General features: G+C 35.4%; 1 long non-coding RNA gene across 1 annotated transcript; it reads right to left on the bottom strand.

The window, feature by feature from the left end:
• Positions 1 to 646: 646 nt before the first annotated feature.
• LOC140168917 (uncharacterized) lies at positions 647 to 3,546 on the bottom strand. The gene is made up of 4 exons (XR_011861286.1): positions 3,446 to 3,546; positions 2,560 to 2,671; positions 1,183 to 1,279; positions 647 to 716 (listed from the first exon to the last, which is right to left on the bottom strand). It is a non-coding gene; the product is annotated as an uncharacterized lncRNA (long non-coding RNA).
• Between the last annotated feature and the right edge of the window lie 1,721 nt (positions 3,547 to 5,267).

Raw genomic sequence — 5,267 nt, 5'->3', positions numbered from 1 at the left:
GTCAGGGCAAAGTCGCGACGTGATTGGTTGCTGACCTGCGCAATACGGCATTTTTAGTCTAGTTGACAGTACGTCATACGCAAAATTTTAATTTGGTCTTCAATTATAGCAATTTACACTTACAAAGCGAGTTATTTACATGCTGTATGAAATAGACATTATGAGATACTATGGTCAGATTGACACTTATTGAAGACCTGAGCGCAAGTAGACCGTAAGTCCACTTGGCCCCTCAACGCGTATACACTCAAGTTACGTATAGTGTTTTAGGGTTTTATAATGTTTTAAAAATGTTGTATTAAAATGTTGTATTAAAATGTTGTATTAAAATGTTGTATTAAAATGTTGTATTAAAATACACGTTCCAGGGTTAAAACATCATGAAAGGTTGTGAAAGATTTGTTATGGCCCCTGTAAAACATTACCAAACTATACACAACTTTAGTGTATACATGTTGAGGGGCCAAGTGGACTTACGGTCTTCTTGTGCTTAGGTCTTCAATTGTGATCGTTTCGTTCCGTTAGAATATAGAATAATTATTTTGTAAAGAAAATCCTGAGTGATAATCCCTTAACCTGTGTCTTGCTTTTCAAGGTCATTCCTTGCGTTTCTTTATACTGATGTTTGCAGCAGCTCGTCCAATAGCTCAGATAACTCCTCAAAGGAAGGACGTGTACTAGGGGATGCATCCCAGCATTTCACCATGATGTCGTATCTGTAATAAATAACATGTATTGATGTAAAATACCAATTTGAAATAATTATATAACCCGTTTCTATATAAAATAGTTTTAAAGATGTTGAAGTACCGGTAGCTGTTAAGATATTCGTCCAATTTTGATCTTTGAACCCTGCATTAGCGGCCAATTTGGAAATATGCAAATTACCATTTTTTATATCCTTTTTGAATAATTATGTTGTTCAGGAGGGTGTTTAGAGTAACTAGCTAGCAAAATCATTGGTGTTCCAATTTTGTCTGGGTGCGCCCATTATCGTACTTAATTTGACTCGTCTAAGAAGCCTAAAATTGAAGATATGTTAGAAATTGCCTACAGTTCTTTAACTAGATATTTAGTGTCGATGCAATTCTGTGAAACACACCTAAATGTTTTCTTTTCGTTTTATTTTCTATTGATGTATTTGAACCGAATTTGTATAAAATAAAATAAGCATCAGCTTACAATTTCATGTCACAATCTCCAGGCCGATCCAATCTGTATCCCAGCTCAAGATACTTTGTAACTAATGATCCTTTCACACCAGGGTAAGGCTTACCACCTGCAAACAATGAACATGAAATAATAGATACGTAACAGAACTGGCACCTTTTGTATAATTGAAGACAGAGATAAAACAAAAAGACTAAAATGCGTCTGGCGTCATCTGTCAATCAATCTGCAAGTGTGTCGTGATAATGAGTTGCTAAACTCGGCGGGAAAACCGATCACCTTATTGTTAATTTTGCACCTTCAAACATACAAACCATCTCAAAAGTTAGGTCTTTATAGTAGGAAACTTTCTTTCCCGAAGACACCATGTCAACCATGCCTTGAAAAGTTGCTTTTCGCCTTGTAATTATTCGCCATTTTCTGCTATTCCTTTTCTCCGATCGGCACCAGATAAATTGACCTTCCTTTTAAAGCGTTATTTAACCAATCAAGTATCCTAGGGAATTTGATTGACAGTGACGTCAGACGCATTTTTTTTTTATCTCTGTCTTCAATTATAATTGGCTGTGTCTTCTTTTCCTCTCTGTAGATGAGTTGACTTAATAATGACTTGGCAGTGTTTCGGCAATTCACCTTTTCGGTAAATCCCATAACCCTTTGCGAGTACACCTGAGAACTCGTCATACTGCGTCGCGCCGATGCGCACATCGTTTATCGAACATCGTTACTGCGCATTACAAGTCGGCGTGACGTCAAATGACGAGTTCTCAGGTGTACTCGCAAAGGGTTATGGGATTTACCGAAAAGGTGAATTCAGTATCGAAGTTACGTAATGTTACTATGTCAACGGGATCACGCGCTTGAGTAATGAACCACGATCGAAACAATCACCACACAAAGGGCACTCGAGGCATACCAAAATAGCGTGATCTGGTAACCAAGAGAATTACGTAGGCCCTAACCACTTTGATGGTGAATTCCCATTGTTTTTGGTTTTTTTTTCGAAGTTAGGTAATGTTACTATGTCAACGGGATCACGCGCTTGAGTAATGAACTACGATCGAAACAATCACCACACAAAGTATATGGCACTCGAAGGTATACCAAAATAGCGTGATCTAGTAACCAAGAGAATTACGTAACCACCTTGATGGTGAATTCCCTTTATTTTTGTCTTTGCCTGTCGGGGAAAATATTAGGCTACCAGTTACAGTGAGCAAAGCGAACCAGAAACTTTTGAGTAGTCTGTGGACACCACCCCACCTAACTTTTGTAAACCTGCGCACGCCATTTGGTTTACGAGCTGAATAATATACCGTTTTTATTTGCGTGTTTGTTTGTTTATTGTTTATTTGCTTGTTTGTTTGTTCAACTACTGAATGCTCCTACCCAGTGTTATGATCTCCCAGAGAAGCATACCAAATGACCAAACGTCGCTCTTTGTTGTGTAAATCCCGTCCACTAATGTCTCGACCGACAACCAACGAATTGTTGACCGCTTCTGAAAGAACGATATCGGTAACATGTTATTTGCATATTAAATTCCTAATAACGGATCCCACTTTCAAACAAATTTAATTTATCAGATTTCGATGGCTAATGAAAAATAAAGAAAAACAAATCAACATTTTTTTTAAATCGAATTTTGCAATTTTACCAAACAGACACACTGGTTAGAGCCCTCATGAATGAATAATAAGTGTATCGGATACTTTCCACCGTAGATGGCGTGATGTGCTTTTTATGCCAATTTAATTTTCGAATGGTATAACTTTGATGGTTGCCATGGTACGGTAAATCACTTAGAGCTCGTGAGAAATGAATATTTGTTTATATCTAATAATTTTCACCGAAGATGAATTAAGGGGTACTACACCCCTGTGGTAAATTTATGACTATTTTTGCATTTTTCTCAAAAATAATAACACACCGGTAACAAAATTTATGTATATTATTGGGGCAAGGAATCCAATTACTACAATGAAATTTCAGTGACTCAAGACAGGCGGTTCAGTATATATGATAGAAAATGAGGTACATCCTAGCGGTACCTCTTTTCTGATCATAAATAACAAACCGCTTGTCTTGAGTCACTGACATTCCACTGTAGTAATCGGATTCCTTGCCCCTATAATATACATAACTTTTGTTACCACTGTGTTATTAGTTTTTGAGAAAATGCAAAAATAGACACAAATTATCGAGGGGTGTAGTACTTTAATGTAAACTATTATATAACATGATAACTGATAACTGAGATTTCAATAAAGAATACCTCCAGTCTGAAGTCGTCAATTGGCGGATCCTCAGCCTCGTCGATTGCAAACTCAAATCCTGATATCTTTCCCACGAGGTTTGTATCAAGGAGGATGTTTTCAGCCTTGAGATCACGATGAATTATCTATAAATAAATCAATACTTTGATATTCTTATAAAGGTATGATGAAATACAGTCCACAAAACAATTAAGATACCAGTTATGTTTTACCCCTGTATATCCTAAACAAAGAAAGACATGTTGTAATTAGAACCAGCAAACAATAGCTGCATCTTTTAGCTCGGATTTAAGACCTCATTTCGTTAAAATCCTTCAAGAAATAAACACACGATGATCCAAAAACCCAAGAAAGATACAATTTCAAAAGTTGCAGTTCATGAGTTTGCTTCATTGCATGCCCTATTGATTTGTATACAAAGCGTTCTCGAACAATAAGTAAGTATATACAGGGGTAAACATAACTGGTACCTTAAATATTTTGCGATCTGTATAACAATATCGGCTGTAACCAAAAGGCCTAACAAATTAAGGAAAATCAGGGCTTAACCCACCACTAATTGCAACAGAAATCATTTAATCACCATTCATTTTAGAAAAGTATATTAAAGAAAATATCAAAATTGGCCAAATCTTAAAATGTCTTGCTCTCATCATAAGGATACAGAAAAAGTATAGTTTGTCCAGTCTCTGACATACAGTTCTTGAGTTATAGGCAAACATGTCAAAGGTCAAATTTTGGGTCCACAGTCGTTTACAACAGAAATATGCTCCAATTTTAATCCAACTGTTCTCAAATTGTTCCTTTGGCAAAAATAAATCAAAATGAGAAAAACTGCATTGTTTTTGGATGTTTTGTTACATAGGTAACATCACAAAATAGGTCAAGGTCAATACTATTCTATGGAATTTGATTTTCCTTGCCATGTTTCCAGGGTAACAAACCACCTGAGATATGACAAACTATTCTTTTTATTAAATGCTTTTGCAAGCGGAACAGTAGACCATTTTTATCAAAATCGGAGATTTGTTCATTTTTTGCCCCCTGTAGATTCCAAATTTAGACATTTAAACTTTACCCATATAACTCAAGAAATAGATAGGTCAAACTATACTTTTTCTGATTCCTTATGACGAGAGGAATACATTGGTGTGGTTTTAAGAAGATTTGATCAAATTTGAAATTTCAACCCCTGCATAAGCGGCCATTTTGGATTTATGCAAATTAGGCACTGTTCCACTACTTGGATTTTTGGGGACTTTTGATATGTTTTTGTGTTAGCTTTTGGGAGATGGATGCATGGAAAATGTATTCTGTTGCAATTAGTGGTGGGTGATTTTGTTAATTTGATTAGCCTAATATGCACTGTGGGAAACGGCACCTGGTTTCAAGAGATTTTGCCCATAATGGGAATATTGGACCGATTCAAAGGTTGAGTACATTAATAAATGTCATTATTATATTTTGGTAGAGGTTATTCAATATTTAGGCACAAATTAAAGTCATGTTAAACACATTTTCGGTCAAATCAAAGTTATAGGTATAAACTGATTGCTCCATATCCTTGGCGCAAATCATTTCACAACTTTAAGTTCATATTCTCATGAGCGATGACCACACTGAGTAAACAAGTATTACGAAAAAAACAAATTTTTTGTTACCCTTCCAAGACAACAATTTTGAACATTTTACAGTGAAACATTTTGTGTTTTTGGACTGAATTTAAATGGAAATAATTCTTATTTTTAATCAAATATGCATTTAATGAATAAAATGAGTGAATAACAAATCTAAAATGTGCTTTATACTGTTATAATTTAA

This window comes from Amphiura filiformis, chromosome 14, assembly GCF_039555335.1.
Source record: "Amphiura filiformis chromosome 14, Afil_fr2py, whole genome shotgun sequence".
Lineage (NCBI taxonomy): Eukaryota > Metazoa > Echinodermata > Ophiuroidea > Amphilepidida > Amphiuridae > Amphiura > Amphiura filiformis.
The sequence above is the reverse complement of the archived record's forward strand: the minus strand, read 5'-3'. Positions and strand labels throughout refer to the sequence as shown.